The following is a 17,425-nucleotide window of genomic DNA, read 5'->3' as shown; positions in this document are numbered from 1 at the left end:
TTGCCCAATTATGTGATGGATGTCTATCTCAAGAGATGATGATGATGATGAAAAGACCAGCGAATCTGCTCATGCCCATGTTCATCTTTGATGTGTCTCATTTCATTGCTGTGAGAAGGAGGCTGGCTAAAATAGAATGACTTACCTAGGTTTTCAGATGTTCATGGGAGACGTGACAGCTGAAGACAGCTCCCTCATAGCATTTGTGATTTATTTAGTGAATGAGAAGTCTTTTACCATCAAGTCAGGGAATTTTATGTGAAAGGCAAATATTACTAAATAGCCAAAGCATGTCTCTGTGTTAGTTTCCACATATATTCTGTAGTTTAAGGTGAATAACTCATGAAGTACCAATCCTATTATGAATCAGAGAGGCTGGACAGACAGAGGAAGCAAGGAAGGGAGAGAGGAAGCAGAAATGTAGATGAATGATCAGCTCAATTTCCTTCATAGCAAGGGAAACGGAACATCAGGAAACCCACGAAAACAGTGTAAACAGTGCTTTAGAGTCATAGGAAAAGAACTCCTTGTGAATCTTACATAAGTTTTTATTTAGCACAGGTAATCATTTCATTGGAGGGAGAGGCCTCATTTCTAGGAAATACCCCCTTACATATGTAGTATATGTAGTGTTCATTTTCTGGGTATTATAGCAATTTGGGAAGAAAAAGTCTCTTTAGGAACTTCCATAGCATTTGACTGCGCATAATTTAATGGTTCATGTTGATAATGAGGAGCAGAATACACATACATTGACAGACGAGAGCCGTTTGTTGTCAGATACTCAAATGTAGACAGACTTGTGTAGAAAGCTGTACAGAAACTAAGTACCATGTTTGTGGGAACCCTTTGGAAGGTCAGGGAAGTGAAATTTTTCTGTGCCATTCCGTGTTTTCACAAATTGGGTAAAGAATTGAGGCTCCTTTAAGGAGAGGGAATTCTCAATGTCCTGGTGAACAATGAAGTGTTCTCTGTTTCTGGCCTGCCACCCATTGGTCCAATCTGAGAGTAAGTCAGTAAAGACATCTAGGATTACTGAAGGTAATGAGGGAATAGAAGGAACAGAGGAAGCAGAATATTAGCTATGATCTCAGGTTGAGTTCCCTTGAAGAGTATTGTATTGAAATTCGTACAAGATGTCAAGAGGTACTATGGTAGGGGTACTGGGAAAAATTCTTCTACCTTGCATGAAACCGGTCCATATTTAATTTCCTGAACAGATTCAACTGTATTTCTGTGGTAAAATGAAAATACTGCTTTTCATTTGGTTCTGGTCTCTTAGTTCACACCGGAGTACCAGAGCAAAGAGCTAGAGGGAACAGAGGAGCTGGAGATGGAGCTGTAGCTCAAGTGGCAGAACCTGTTCCTAGGATGAACGCAGTTATGGTTTTAGTACCGAGCCTGCAGAAAAAGTTTGATTTCCTCTACAGTTTCCAACTCAATTTTCTGTGTCTTTTTTTTACTTACATTTTAGGGATGACACAACCTTAACCGCCATTGCGGTTTGTGACTCGAGCATTAACATTTGGTGAGTTATCTGTCATCTGAATGTAAATTCATTTGTGGTGTGAGTTTAGTACACAGTCTATATGACAGCTGATCGTTGTCTTCATTATTCCTCCTCCTGTATTGAAACTAAATAGAAAATGACATCATCTGGCAGCAGATACTTGGTCATGGTCTACTGTGAATTCAAACATAGCAACCGTATCTTTATTTACCTATTCTCTACCTTATTTACTTATTGCCTACATGCAACTTTTACTGAGCCAATGGAGGTAAGAATCACAGTCAGGCACAGTGAGGTGTTCTCCGTGTTTCTGAGGTGAAAGAGCTGGTGGGCCTCTTTCATTCTCCAGAAATCTGATACTTGGACAGGCCCACTGACAGTTATGATGAGAGTCCAGCTTCTACGCTGTTGTTCCTTGTCCTTTGGTGAGAAGCAGTTAAGAATACAGCCAAGTATGTGAAAAGAAGGAGGGAGAAGAGCAGACTTAGAAAGCTGAAAATCAGATTGTATAGTGGATTGATTTCTTCTGAAGTGAGTTACATGTACAAATGAACTAAGGCATACCAATAAACAGTGTGTTAGGTTTACTAAGAGAGAAAAATTATTTGACCATGCATAAAAGCTTTCTTTTGTAGAGGTAAAAATATAAGTTCCTGCAAAACGAATTTCCTTTCTAGGGAAAAAAATGGAAATACCTTGTTCATTTAGCTAAATATGTAAAAGTTTCAATTTCTTCAAATTTGTCAGTGTTAGATTAACTTACTACCTTGAGTAAAAAAGTAAAACTATGATTGCACATGGTATTTGACTGTATATAATTGAATTCTCTTTAGCTTGGATAAGAATGACCCAACAGAATTTGGGACAGCAGAATTCAAGCAAAGGTCAGATATCTATAAATAGAAAAACATACATAAATATATATGTTATGAAACAGACTGATCATTTCTGGGTAGTTTCCAAATATTGTCAGTGTACCTTCTGTCTGTCATATTACTCCTTTTCATTTTGATGAGTAAATGAGAAATGAGTTGCACAAAATGTTTTGCTATTTTAGGGAGCAGTGAAGGAAAACTCCTAAAACCCCCACTCATATTGCCAGTGTATAAGATCCTAATAACTGGTTGTGTTCATTTGGTTTGGTGGCAATGACATACAATCCTTTGCATTTATTTTGTGCTATAAAAGTTTCTTCACAGGTGAAGAAATACAAGCGTCAGATCAAAGTGACTACAAGTTTGTTCGGGCCTTTCCATATTGTATTGGCTATGTCCAGTTCTTTGATGGGTATACTCTTTCTCTATATCTATTCTTTTCATTGTGAACTTCATGCCAACTTTTCAAAACTGTGGTTCTAAGGTTTGTGACACTGTGACACTTTATGGACACCATTTATATTGTATAGACAGATGACTCCACGGCGTTATGACAAGCTCCTTACTGCTCACACCTGTGAATACAGGGTTCGTGAATAAATTTATGTTTGCAATGAAAGAGATAGGAGACTAAGAGAGAGAGTGTGTGTCCACATGTGTGCTTTAGGTAAAGGGGCTCCAAATCAGGTTTCCAGGATTAATCTGTTTTCTTGCTTATCATTGGGCCTCTGCTTCTTGATCCACACATGAAGTGCACCCTTTTGTTGATTCAGTGGAGATGTACTTCTGCAGAAAGGAATACCCTGGATGGCTTTTTATTGCTATCCTGTCATATTTTTCCCATCTGTAAACCAAAGGTCTGCACATCTATCTAAAATTCTGTTGAAAGCCTAATGGGAAGGGTCATTGATCAGGCAAGCCTCGGCATGAAGGATCAACATGCCATGATCATGGGAGTAGCAAGGACAGTGCTCTGAGTTCTGACCTCAGGAAAAGAAGGGTTGACAGAGACAGAAGACCTAGACACATAGTACATTTGACAGACCACCTGTGTAGAAAAACAAGGCCACAGTTTTCTAACCGAGTAGTGTTAGAACATTGTATCATTTCCTCCCACATTTTCCCACTTAATTTTTATATGTTTTGATATGTCCACAACAAGAACAGCAACTTAACAACTGTTATTGTTCCTTCAAATGAAGACATAAGTAGTGTGCGAGCTGATTTTTTTTTTTTGGTCATGACAAGGTATAGAGGGGTTACACTTACATTCGTCAGGTAATAGGAAGATTACTTGTCACAAACTGATTCCTCTTTTTCATATTTTTTCCCATTTCTTTTCCCCACCCCCTCCCAATCATCTTGTCTTCCCTCCTTTCCTTTCCTATTTCAAATAACCAAATAAGAACATATACAATATACTAGATAATAAAGTCAGATACAGTCCCAATAGGAAATTGACCATAAAGAGGAAAAAGGAAAAGAGAAATAACATAGTACCTTAAAAACCACAATCACACAAAATAAAGCTCTTGGTTCCATTTTTTTAAAGTTCCTTTCATTTAGTGTAAATTGATTTTTTTGTCATCAAGTGATAAATCAGAATTGGACAGTGGTGACTTTTCAGGATACAGAGGACTACCTATGAATATAATATCATATGTAATCCAGATGTGTTTTGAAACTAAGCAGGATATGAAGAGCAGATCAAAAGAGAGTGGTTCATGGAGTGCTGTGATGTCAAGAACTGGCACCTAGAATCCCTAGGTGCCTGTCAGCTACTCACAATGAGCCAAGGTTGCAGGGAATCCTTTTCTGAAACAAAAAGGTACTCTCATTTGTCTGTAGTTCCCAGGAGGTAAGACACTGATAAAACACCAGCACAATGCAAGGGACATTTCACAATCCCTCTACCCACACTGGCAATGCCTTATCTCTGACTACTATTCCATCTTACACATCTGGAATATCAGCTTTTCTACCACATCAAAGTTAGTGTGTTTTGCAATAGTATCAATTTTTTCCCATTTCCTTTAAGTAAGTTAAACTTTCTTTCTTGGTTTATCAGTCCTCTGATTGATCAATTACTTATCAGTTAACTTTCATATCTAATATAATCTCTAATACCTTTAGTATTTTTGTAGCTCTATGTCCTTAAATAAGATACACTGCTGCTGTCATTCTGGCCACTCAGCAGGCAGAGATCTGAGGATCACAGTTCAAAACCAGCCCTGGCCTGTGAAACTCTGTGAGTCTCTTACCTCCAATTAACCACTAGCAAAACCATAAGTGGTGCTGTGACTCTAGGGACAGGGTAGTAGTAGTCTTGAGCTGAAGAGCTCACGGAAAGAGACCAGGCCTAGTGTTGAAGCCACATGAATTGAAAAAAGTAAGATATACTTTTGATTTCAATTTTGTTTTTCGATTTCTTCAGACTAGGTTAGTAGCTCAGCATCTGATCTTCTGGTAGAATATATATTCTTCAGCTAAAAGATGAAATGTTTTCAAGTGTCTTCTAAACAAATTTGGACTGTAGTAAACTTTGATGTTTTTTGAGTGATATTTTTTGTCTAACTGATCTTTCCTTACTAGCAATGGATAGAATGCATCTAATGTCATTCAAGTGTATGTCTCCTTGAAGATTTCATGCTGTTGGTTTTATAGAAGAGCAGTTTCCTGCCCTATATACCTATATTGTTACAATGACTATTCATGGTTGTTGTTTTTTTGTCGGTCCTGGGGCTTGAACTCAAGGCCTGGGCAATGTGCTTGGACTTTCTCAAGGCTAGAGCTCTTCCACTTAAACCATAACACCATTTCTGGCTTTTTTCTATGTACATGGTACAGAGGAATCGAAACCGAGTCTTTCTGCATGCTTGGCCAGCACTCTACCAGTAGGCTAACCCCCCTTCCCCCCCTTTTAATACACTTATTTGAAATAGAGAAGAGGAGGGGGAAAACAAGATGGGATTTCTATTTTTGTTAGTTTTATATATTTTAACCTGAGTTCTCCATAAAGAAAGTCTAGAGACAAGAACTTATGACTAATTTCCTTCTTTGGGAATAACACCTCAGAAAAGCAGAAATCAGGAGATATCTATGCTGCCATGGTTGTTTATTTGATATAGTTCACAAAATTTCCTGCCAGTCTTGATACTTTTCCACTGTTTACTGTGCTTTTCTTTTAAATGTGTAACACGAATTTTCTGTCATTGCTTACATTTGATTGTTTTCCAGAAATAAATTCCTCCATTCCATACTTACTCATAAAATGCGTGTTTAGTGGGCAGTGTATCATTGAGTCAAGGTTAAATTCATTATATTTAAACCATTAAAACCATTGGCATCTTTCATTAAAGAGAATAGTCCGTATCACCCAAATTCTGCTTGATCATAAGGGACATATTGCTCACATTTCTTTTTCTTTACTGTATCCTTGTTTATTTCCTCCTTTGTTGTTTGGAGAAAGTGTAGAGAAAGTTTTATTTTCTTCTTTGTGTATCTGGCCTATCAATTTACTCTTTACTACTGGCAGTAGTTAACTTAATGAGCAACAGGAAGCATATGGTTAAAAGACTTAATAATCAGTAAAATCTGTGTGGGTGCAGAATTTACACTCTAACTTTCCAAGTGATACATGCCTTCATGTACATATATGGTAATTCTAAGAAACTGTTATTAAGTGAGGGACAGTTCCACTATTAGTAATCATTAACAACATACTTTCATTCAAATCAAACTGATGACCTAGCTTCATTTATCTACTGATTTTAATTACTTATATGTATACTGAAGTATGAAGTATCAGCGTTATAGCAGTAGAGAAAATTGATCACTTCATGTATAAAGTAGGTAGCTATTTGACTGAAAATGTATAGTATAGTTGTGCCTTATGATGATACTTTCTTATCCTGGAAGAAGTGTCTGTAGAATGTTATGTGGGATCTAGCATTGAAATGTGAGTTCAAATCTAGGAAGACTCTCTGAATATATATATATATATATATATATATACATATACATTTCCACACATATTTCTAAAGGCAGCATGAAGGAAAGAAATATATTTGTGCGTACACCAACAGATGTCAAAATGTGAAATAAGAAGTATGGGAAGCAACTAAGACACAGGCATGACAGCCCAGCTACTGAGAGACAAATACACATCTTTCTTCCTTCTTTATAACAACTAGGGTAAGAGAGGAATAGGTCATGAGGAGAATTTCTTCTAGTCATTATGTCAGCTACACTTCACAAGATGTTACAAATGCAGTCAACCAAAGGATAGAATCCTTTCTGGAACAAAGCAGTGGCATTCTAAATAGGAATATCGGCAGGAAACCCTATGAGATTCTTATCCAGTTTACTTCCCGAAAGCCAGAAGTATGGCTCAAGTGGTAGAATATTCATCTTAATAGAGAAAGCTAAAGTAGAACACCCAGGCCCTAAGAGGAAACCCAATAGTACCTGCAGAGAAACATAATAAGAAAGAGAAAGAAGGAAGTCCACCTCCCTAGCAGAGACAGTCACATGCTTGATGTGAATGGATGGAAAGAGATATTCCAAGAATGGCACCCAAAAGGAAGCAAATGTAAATGTACTCCTATCTGGCAAAGAAAACTTGAAAGTATTACAACATGAAAGTCATTTCATTTTGCTAAAGACACTGTAATGATTAACCACAAAAAGGCAACTGATCCTCAATGCACCCAATTTGACACAACAGACATCGCTGAACATAAATGAGTTGATGGATCCCAACCATGTTAGATCCTTTCCAAAGAATCCACAAGAAACCAGATTTAACTGAAGACCCAGAGCCAAAGGTAGCACATATCTGCAGAATATTCCATCCAGCAGTCCCAGAATAAGTATCATCCAGGCAACCCCAAGCTTTCCCCTAAGGAAATAATATTTAGAGCATAGAGGCAGCATTATTCTCTTTTTTCCTTTTCCTTTCTCTAATACTCCTCCGTAGTAATTATTCAAAGAGGTTTCTTGGCAGAGTCTAAAGGAAGTCTTAACAGGACATATAAGAAAAGATAATATTACCATGTGCTATCATACTATGGTGGAATTCAACTAGAAATAGACATGGAAGTAAACAATAGAAAAAATTAAAATACATAGAAATGGAATAAAAATCTGAATGTTTAATGGGTTATGGAAGAAAGAAAGGAGGGACATGTAATCAAATGTAGAAAATCATTGGAGCCTCTGACTATATATTTTGGTTTCATTCTTTAGCGATATTTTATCTGATACCTCAACTGAACTTGACAAAGGAACCAACAATGAAGGGTAAGGTCCAAATAAACATACAATGTCACCCATGTGTATTTATGCATATTTACATGTATGTAAATACAGTCATCCATGAAAGGACAGTCACAGAAAAGAAAGTAATTGAGATTAGGGACCTGTAATTATAGATGACAACTGAAGGTCTTTGATATTTTTCTAATTTACTTTGGCCATAATATCAGTAGTTCCTTTCTAAAATGTTAGCTATTTCTAAGAAGAAATATCAAGAATGTTTCTTGTTCTTAATCTATTTTAATGGCCAAAAACAATTTAATGTTTTGCTGTAAGATTTAGCAGGTTAAGAAACTTCTTTCTATTGAATTTGTTTTCTCTAGCTAGAGGATGGTTATCTCCCTCTCCCTCTCTCTCTTCCTCCCTCTCTCCCTCCCTCCGTTCCTCCAGAATGAATGAGTAAAGGCTGGTCATTACGGGGTTTTAATTTGATATGTATTATCCAAAAATGCCTTACTTCTAAGTTCACGTTCAGGCCTAAACAAAAATTTACACAGTTATGTGCTGGATGTCTATTTCAAGAGATGGTGATGAAAAGACCAGAGAATCTTTTCATGCTGTATTCATTCCTGATGTGTCTCCTTCAATTGCTGTGAGGAGACTGGTTAAAATATAATGACTAGGATATCAGATGTTCATGGGAGACGTGACAGCTGAAGACACCTCCCTCATACCATTTGTGATTTATTTAGGGGATGAGAAGGCTTTTACCATCAAGTGAGGGTTAGAATTTTATGTGAATGTGAAATACTACTAAATAGTAAAAGCATGTCTGTGCGATCATTCCAACATATATTCTGGATATTAATGCGAATAACTCATGAAATACAAATCCTTTTTATCACTCAGAGAGGCTGGATGGATAGAGAACAATAGTGCCAGCATGGAGGGAAGAGAGAAAGCAGAAATGTAGGTGGTAGATCAGCTTGATTAATTCCATAGCAAGGGAAATGGAAGATAAAAACAATGCTACCAGTGGTTTAGGAAAAGAATTTGTCAGTCTTGCATAAGTGGTTGTTTAGCACAGGTGAACATTTCATTGAAGTGAGAGGCCATATTTTTAGGAAAGCACACGAAATACCCCCTTGCATATACAGTATATGTAGAGTTAGTTTTCAGGCAGTTATAGCAATTTGGGGAGAAAAAGTAGGTTTTGGAATTCTCACAGTATTTGACTGTGTGCAATTTAATTATTGATGTTGATAATAACTAGCAGGATGCACATGGATGCACACAAGACAGCCCTAAGTGGTCAGATACCCAAATGTCGACAGACTTGTGTAGAAAGCTGTACAGAGACTAAGCACCATGTTTGTGGGAACCATTTGGAAGGTCAGGGAAGTGCAATTTTTTGTGCCATTCTTTCTTTTTGCAAATTGGGTGAAGGATTGAGACTGCAGAGGAGAGGGAGTTTTCTCTGTCCTGGTTAGCAGTGGAGAGTTGTCTGCTTCTGGCCTGCCACCCATTGGTACTTTCTGCAAGTAAGTCAGTAAAGACATCCATGATTGTTGAAAATAAGAAGGGAATAGAAGGAACAGAGGAAGCAGAATATTGGCTGTGACCTCCGGGTTGAGCTCCCTTGAATTGCATTGCATTGAAAGTCATACAAGATGGCATTAGGTACTGTGGTAGGGGGAACAATTCTTCTATCTTGTGTGAAAACTTTACTTTTCTAAGTTCCATGTTTAAGTTCCTGAAGAGATTCAAATCCATTCTATTGTAAAATGGAAATACTGCTTTTCATTTAAGTACAGGTCTCCTACTTCACACCATAGTACCAGAGCAAATAGCTAGAGGGAACAGAAGAGCTGGAGATGGCGATGTAGCTCAAGTGGCAGAGCATGTTCCTCAGATGAACACAGTTATGGTTTTAGTACACAGCCTTGTAGAAACAGTTTGGTTTCTTCTAAATGTTCCAACTAATTTTCTGTGGCTGATTTTATATTATTTTATTTTTTAGAGATGACACAGCATTAACTGCCATTGCAGTTTGTGACCCAAGCATTAACATTTGGTGAGTTGAATTTTCTGTCATCTGAGTGTAAATTCACTTCTAGGGTGAGGTTAGTACCCAATCTATATGACAGCTGATCAGTGTCCTCATGTATCCTTCTCTTGTATTGAAACTAAATTGAAAATGATAGCGTCAGGCAGCAGATACTTGGTCATGGTATACTGTGAAGTAAAACATAGTAACCGTATCCTTATTTACCTATTCTCTACCTTATTTACCTATTTCCTACATGCAACTTGTACTGAGACAATGGAGGAGAGAGTCCCAGTCAGGAACAATGAGGTGGCCTCAGTGTTTCTGAGGTGAAAATGTTGGTGGGCCTCTTTCCTTCTCTAGAAATCTGGTACTTAGTAGACAGGCTCATTTTTCAGGTATGATGAGAGTCCAGCTTTTAGGCTGTAGTTTCTTGTCTTTTGGTGAGAAGCAGTTAAGAAATCAGCCAAGTTAGTGACAGGAAGGAGAGAGAAGAGCAGACTTAGAAAGCTGAAAATCAGATTGTATAATGGATTGAGTTCTTCTGAAGTGAGTTGCATGTACAATTAAACTACATGATACCAATAATCAGTGTGTTAGGTTTAGTAAGAGAGAAAAAGTCTTTGACCGTGCATAAAAGCTTTCTTTTGAAGTGATAAATATGTAAAAGTTTCCATTTCTACAAATGTGTAAGTGTTAGGTTAACTTACTACCTTAAGTAAAAAAGTAAAACTATGATTGCACTTGGTATTTGGCTGTATATAATTTAATGCTCTTTAGCGTGGATAAAAATGATCCAGGAGAATTTGGGACAGAAGAATTCAAGCAAAGGTCAGATATAGACATATACATCAACGTGTATAAGTATATGTTAGGAAACATATTGATCATTTCTGGGAAATTTCCAAGTATTGTCAGTGTATCTTCTGTCTGTCATATTATTCCTTTTGCATTTTGATGAATAAATGAGAAATGAGTTGCACAAAAGTGTTTTGCTATTGTAGGGAGCAGTGTATTAGGTTTACTAAGAGAGAAAAATTCTTTGACCATGCATAAAAGATTTCTTTTGAAATAATAAAATGCAACTCCCTACGCCAAATTAAATTCCTTTGTTCATTTAGCTAAATATGTAAAAGTTTTGATTTCTACAAATTTGTTAGTCTTAGATTAACTTACTACACTGAGTGAAAACGTAAAACTATGATTGCACATGGTATTTGATTATCTATAATTTAATTCTCTTTAGCTTGGATAAAAATGACCCACCAGATCTTGGGACGGAAGAATTCAAGCAAAGGTCAGATATCTACAAGTAGATAAACATACATAAATATAAATGTTATGAAACAGATTGATCATTTCTGGGTAGTTTCCAAATATTGTCAGTGTACCTTCTGTCTGTCAGATTGCCCCTTTTCCATTTTGATGAGTAAATGAGAAATGAGTTGCACAAAAGTGTTTTGCTATTGTAGAGAGCAGTGAAGGGAAACGCCTAAAACCCCCCACATTGCCAGTGTATGAGATCCTACTACAACTGGTTGTGTTCCTTTGGTCTGATGGCAAAGACACAGAATCCTATGCATTTATTTCCTGCCATAACAATTTCTTCACAGGTGAAGAAATACAAGTGTCAGATCGAAGTGGCTACATGTTTGTTCGGTTCTTTCCATATTCTGTTGGCTATGTCCAGTTCTTTGATGGTTATAGACTTTCTGTAGGCCTAGACCTTAAATTATACATATTATTTTCATTGTGCACTAATGCCAACTTTTCAAAACTGTGGTTGTAAGGTTTGTGACAGTGTGAGTACTTTATGGGCACCATTTCGATTGGATAGACAGATGGCTCCACAGCATTATGTCAAGCTCCTTACTGCTCACATCTGTGAATACAGGGTTCGTGAATAAATTTATGTTTACAATGAAAGAGGTAGGAGACACAGAGAGAGAGATCGATCATATCCACACGTGTGTGGCAGAGTGGCAATACTCTGATACTATGGCTTCAAGTCAGGGCTCCAGGAATATTTTACTTTCTTGTTTATCACTGTATCTCTTCTTCCTCATTCACACATGCAATGCATTTTGCTCATTTAGTGGAGATGGACTTCTGCCAGAAGGAATACTCTGGAAGGCTTCATATTGCTATCCTCTGCTGTTCACCCCCACTGTAGACAGAATCACACCTGTGAACCCAAGTCTACACATCCATCTACCATTCTGGTGAAATCCTAAGGGGAAGTGTCATTGAACAGGCAAGCCTAGGTAGGAGGGATCACCATGCCATCACCATAGGAGGTGCAAGGACAGGGCTCTGAGTTCAGAGTTCAGTACTGGAGAGAAGTTTTGGCAGCGACAGAAGAGATAGAGGCATAGTACATTTGACAGAGCATCTGTGTAGCATGCACAAGCTATAGTTTTCTAACCTAATATTGTTATAAATACAACATTCCTTCCCACATTGTCCTACTTAATTTTTATATGTTTCAATTTGTCCACAGCAAAGACAGTAACTTGACCACGGTTGTTGCTCATTCAAACGAAGACATCAGTACTGCGTGAGTTAATTTTTTTTTATTTGGGGGATCATGTATAGAGTGCTTACACTTATTTTCCCCAGATAGTAGGTGAATTTCTTCTCACACATTGATACGCCTGTTTATGTTTTCATCCCATTTCCCATTCCCTACACCTTTCCAATCAACTTGCTTTATCCCCTCCCTCTCCTCTTTCAAATAAACATATGTAATATTCCAGGTAACTTTTCAGATACAATAACAATATGAGATTAACAATTAAGGGGAAAAAGGAAAAGAGAAATAACATAGTACATTAAGAACAACTAACACAAGATAAAGCTCTTGTTTCTGTATTCTAGAATTTTTTTCATTTACTGTAAGTTGATTCATTTTTCATCTAATTGATAAATCATTTTGGAAAATGATGGCTTTTCAGAGCACACAGGACTGCCTGTTCATATCACACGTAATCATGACATGTTTTCAAACTAAGTAGAAAATGATTGATAGAGCCGATCAAAAGACAGTGGTTCTTGGTGTGCTGTGAAGACAAATACTAGCACCCAAAACCCTTAGATTAGCATTTCTCATTATAGGCCCAAATTGTCACCATACCATGAGCAAAGGAGTAGCAAGGACAGGGCTCTGGGGTGAGATCTCAGTAGTGGCAGGAGTAGCAGGGACAAAAATGGTAGAGATGAAGCTCTGTTGGCAGCATTTTTGTGATGCATTCACAAGACCTTAGTTTCCTAACTTAGTGTTCTGGAAAAAAAATGCATGATTAATTCCCACATTTTCCCAGTTAATTATTGTGTGTTTTTAATATGTCCACAGTGAGGATAGTGGCTTAAGAGCTGTTATAGTTCATTCCAATGAAGACATCAGTAGTTGGTGAGTTGATTTTTTTTTGTCATGTAAGTGATAACTCGTTTTGCACAATGATACCTTCAGGGTACACAAGCACCGCTTATCAATACTGAATGTAATCATGATGTGTTTTGAAACTCAATAGAAATGATAGAACCTGTCCAAAGACACTCGCTCATGGTGTGCTATGAAGGCAACGACTAGCACCCAAATTCTTAGATTATCACGGTGCCTGTCAGCTACTCCGAATGTGGCAAGGGACCTGGGAATCCTTTGCTGAAACCAAAAAGTAGGCCTAGCACCAGTAGCTAAGAGGTGATCCTTCCTTCTTTTGAATGCTTAAACCCTGAAAGGCCCACATTCATACTGAAGGGGAGCCTTACTTCTAGACTGCTTTTTCTTATTCCTATCTGAAGAGCAGGAGCAGCAGCAGGGAATATTAGATGATAATTAGATGATATGTAAGTCTTGAGTTCTTCTGAAGTGAGTTGAACGTGAACAAGAAGTCATTATCTACTAGAGTAGGTAGATTTGTTGGGTTATGGTATACTTTTCTTTTTCCCTCTCTCTCACTTTTTATTTTTTATTTATTTTTTGGTAATCCATTGGCTTGAACTGGGTGCTGTCCCTAAGTTCTTCAGCTCAAGGCTATTAGTGCTCTACTGCTTGTGCCACAGCGCCACCTTGGGTTTTCTGGTGGTAAATTGGACATAAGAGTCATGGATTTTCATGGCTGGGTTGGCTTTGAACCATGGTGCTCAGATCTCAGCCCCTGAGAGATTTGTGGATCACTTTCTTTTCTAATACCATTGAAGCGTTGGAGAAAGACTCAGTCATGACAATATGCTTCAAGTACATTGTTAACATTAGTAACATATTCCTCTAGAAAACATGACGTTTCCAACTTGTGAGTCTGTAATTGATTGGACCAAAGGAGCTGATCCGATGTGCAGAAAAGTAAAAGAAACAAAAATAGAGGCTACTGAGTCTGCACAGAACTGCATGTATAAGATCAAGATCATGCATGCATTCCTGATAGTTCAGAGCCCTGTCATTGTGAAATTAGTGTCTACAATGGCACTGTGTCTTGCTCTGCCACCATGCAAGACTTGTTCTTATCCAAGTCTGTTACACACTGAAAAGGCTCGACCTCGTGCCACACATAGTATTAGAGCAAGGTAGATATTTATAATGATGGCAATAAAAAGTTGGCACAAGGAGTGGAGAACCTGGAACTTAACTAGGAAGAAAGAGGAAATTTGGACTGAGAAAACAGAGGGCCATTAGGGAGAAAACACAAAAAGCTAAGAGCACTGCTTTCACTTAGTTGTAAGTCACGAACATAAAGATTTTGTTCTATCTAATTGTCTCAGATTAAATTTTTCACACTTATTTGCATGGAAAAGTGGTTGATAAGTTTCAAAGTGATGGATTGACATGGGAATAAATGTTCAATAGAGGGACTACACAAAAGTTCCTTGCTCCAACAGTCACTCTGATGATTTCCCCAGCATGTGAATGGAGGACACTGAAGATTTCAGATCAGAAATGAGTCTGTAGCTACTTTTTCTCATCTAACTGTAGTTACTTGGAAAAACTGGAGGTTTTGATTAGATGTGAGGAAGGTCATGGATAGTCGACGAGCCCGCCTTCCCCTTAGTGATTTGAGGCCAAATTTCTTTGGTGGCTTGGTGAGTAATGTGGTTGTTTTCTCTTTTGGAGATGACCTTGCACCTGTCCTCCTTAATGACACACTGAACTAGAAACACACTCACTCCCAGAATGCCAGTCATGCTAACTGTCATTTTTGTGTCATCAAGTGTATTTCTTCATGGTCTGAAACTGTAAGGTTGCATTTATTTCAAATCAACGTGAGAAGAGAACCAGTTATAGGGAAAAAACAGTGCATGAATGTAGGACCTGCATCAGAATTTGACCCAGAATTTGAACTCCTCCGTATTCATGTGATATGTGACCATAGGTGTTTTTGTTACTTTAGCACAACTGCACATGATCCTTGTCCAGCACCTGATGATGGCAATGTGACAGAAAGGTAAGATATAAACCAAGTGTAGAGGTGGAAGTTTATGTTCATATTATATATATATATGTACAGACACATGTACTCATAAGTATGCACATACACATGGCTGGAGCTGAGCACTTGGACACAAAGAAACACCAACACCATGAAAGGACTGGTGGCAGGCGTGATGCAGCACATGGCAGAAAGTAAAGATCCTGTGTTGGAACACCAGTGCTGCTAGGAAAATGAAAGAAGCATACATCAGGAAGGGTCAGCCTGTCACACATGCCTCTCACATGGCTGTGTGGTGAGTGGAAGTTGGATGTGATCTCATTTAGAAGCCTGCTTGGGAAGGCACTTATCTCAAGCTGTATCATTTTTATTCTAATTAAATGGTGACCGAATTCACTTGTCTTCTGATTTTAGCTACTAATATGTATGGTGTCATATGAACTAGCAATATGACATGAGCAGTGAAAATCGATTGGTTCATATGTAATCAGTTTTTTGACTGAAAATTTATGCTAAAGAAAGAATCCTTTGTGGAGCAAAGTCGAGGATCACACATAAGCTCTTCTTTAACCAGTCCTAGGTCATCTTGTGAGCCTGTCTGCCTAATTCCACATTATGGTGAGATTTTTATGAATATGATGATACTTTTTCTTCCTATGGCATTTTGTCATCAGGGTCATGTAGTTTGGTTTCTCTTCAGATTGTATAAATCTTTCACTTTTTAATAAAGATACTTTTATAATACTATTTTCTGAGGTCCTCATTGCTAGCCTATAAAGTCCTATTGTAGTAAAAATAAGAAGTTCAACAATACATCTTTCGGCATTTTGCTGCTGTTGTTAATCCATGGTCTCAAGGTACTCTGAGCTCTCCTGGAATGATCTTTCTTCTCCTGCGTTCAGTGTGCATTGATTACAGGCATGCAGAACTATAACCAGGTTGAAATCTTCTGTCTTCACAGGCCTGATATGATCAATTAGAATCATTTTCTAGAACAGATGACATGGTAGATTGCTACGTGTAAAGTTTAGAAGATCAGCTTGCTAGTTAAACATTAATTATAACTAACTTGACCCAAACTGACATGGTTTCTTTTGCATTCCTTTTTATTCTTTAGCAAAACTGAAGTAGAAACCAAAAGAGTACCTACAAGTGGATTACCATTTAAAATGTAAGATAGAAAGTACAGTGTGTGTGTGTGTGTGTGTGTGTGTGTGTGTGTGTGTGTGTGTGTTTAAAGAAGCAAACACGGAGATCACTGTATTGGCATCCAAGTGTCCACAGATTTCTTTCAACACTGTTCTTAAAGTCTTCTCACAATTAAGATTTTTTTAAAAGAATTATTCTTTATTTTTCAAAGAATTTTATTTTGAAAAGGTATACAGACTTGTTTATTTGCCTCATGTTCAGAACAAAAAGAGCCAGGGCCCCACCCACTGATGCTGGCTGAGATGGAAGTGTAGCATTCCTGCCATTCTTACTGGCCCACAGCAATGGGAGAAAAGCCTGCTGTCAGGGGCAATAGCTCCTTAGTGTTCTGAGGCATGTAGTGGCATAGGCTTTCTCATGTTTTCTGGGGTTCTGTGTCTTCACACTTGGTTATTTTTAAATTAGCTGCACTGCTCCAGAAGCAATCAGAGGAACAATACTGGATCAAGTGTTGGGAATCCTCATCCAATCCATCTGCTCATCTTATTCGGGTTCTACCAAACTATGTTCTTGCTGTTCTTTTACTCTCAGAAACACATATGAGTCTGGATCTAGTTTGGTAACTGCCCTCTAGAGGTCCACCTTCTGTAAGTTGGGAGGCATGTGCTTTAAGGTGACATTTTTAAGATAAATGTCCTTGTGAGCCATGTGCTCTTTGGTGAAGGGAAATTCCTCTGGAGAAAGGCTGCAAGGTTCCCCTTCAGGATCCTGTCTTCTCCTTCTCTAGAATGTGAGGGAAAAACTTCTCTATCATTGTGAGTCAATACTGCAAGCAGCTGCTAAGGACATAACGGATTCTCTCCATCTCCATTTGACTTATACTAACTTTCAGATCTCCCTTTTTGGCTCTTTTGAGATTTTCTTCCATGTGATACAGCTGTTCTGTGACGCATTCTACAATTTCACACTTGCTTTCCAGAAGTTCAGGAGCAAAGTTTGCATCCTCCAGGCCTGCTCCAGCCTTTCCATGAGCTCTGCAAGAGTTAGGACCACCTCCTCACTGAGTCTTGCCCTATGAAATCCAGTTCCTCTGTCATCTTCTCTGAAACCAGGAACCTCACCTCCTGCCATCCAACTCCCGCACTCCTGCACCAAGATTTTGTTT

The 17,425-nt window shown here is 38.0% G+C and overlaps 2 long non-coding RNA genes and 1 pseudogene across 2 annotated transcripts; 2 read left to right on the top strand and 1 right to left on the bottom strand.

The window, feature by feature from the left end:
• Positions 1–7,561: 7,561 nt before the first annotated feature.
• Positions 7,562–11,094, top strand: LOC150039407 (uncharacterized). Its single transcript, XR_016534444.1, has 3 exons — positions 7,562–7,686; positions 9,662–9,715; positions 10,935–11,094. It is a non-coding gene; the product is annotated as an uncharacterized LOC150039407 (long non-coding RNA).
• Positions 11,095–12,222: 1,128 nt separating this feature from the next.
• On the top strand, positions 12,223–16,282 carry LOC150039406 (uncharacterized). Its single transcript, XR_016534433.1, has 4 exons — positions 12,223–12,245; positions 13,041–13,097; positions 15,073–15,126; positions 16,229–16,282. It is a non-coding gene; the product is annotated as an uncharacterized LOC150039406 (long non-coding RNA).
• Positions 16,283–16,764: 482 nt separating this feature from the next.
• On the bottom strand, positions 16,765–17,372 carry LOC150039405 (DNA replication complex GINS protein SLD5 pseudogene; annotated as a pseudogene).
• Between the last annotated feature and the right edge of the window lie 53 nt (positions 17,373–17,425).

This window comes from Megascapheus bottae, unplaced genomic scaffold (genome assembly GCF_031878675.1).
Source record: "Megascapheus bottae isolate mThoBot1 unplaced genomic scaffold, mThoBot2.hap1 HAP1_SCAFFOLD_40, whole genome shotgun sequence".
NCBI lineage: Eukaryota > Metazoa > Chordata > Mammalia > Rodentia > Geomyidae > Megascapheus > Megascapheus bottae.
This window is presented reverse-complemented; position numbering and strand designations above follow the sequence as displayed.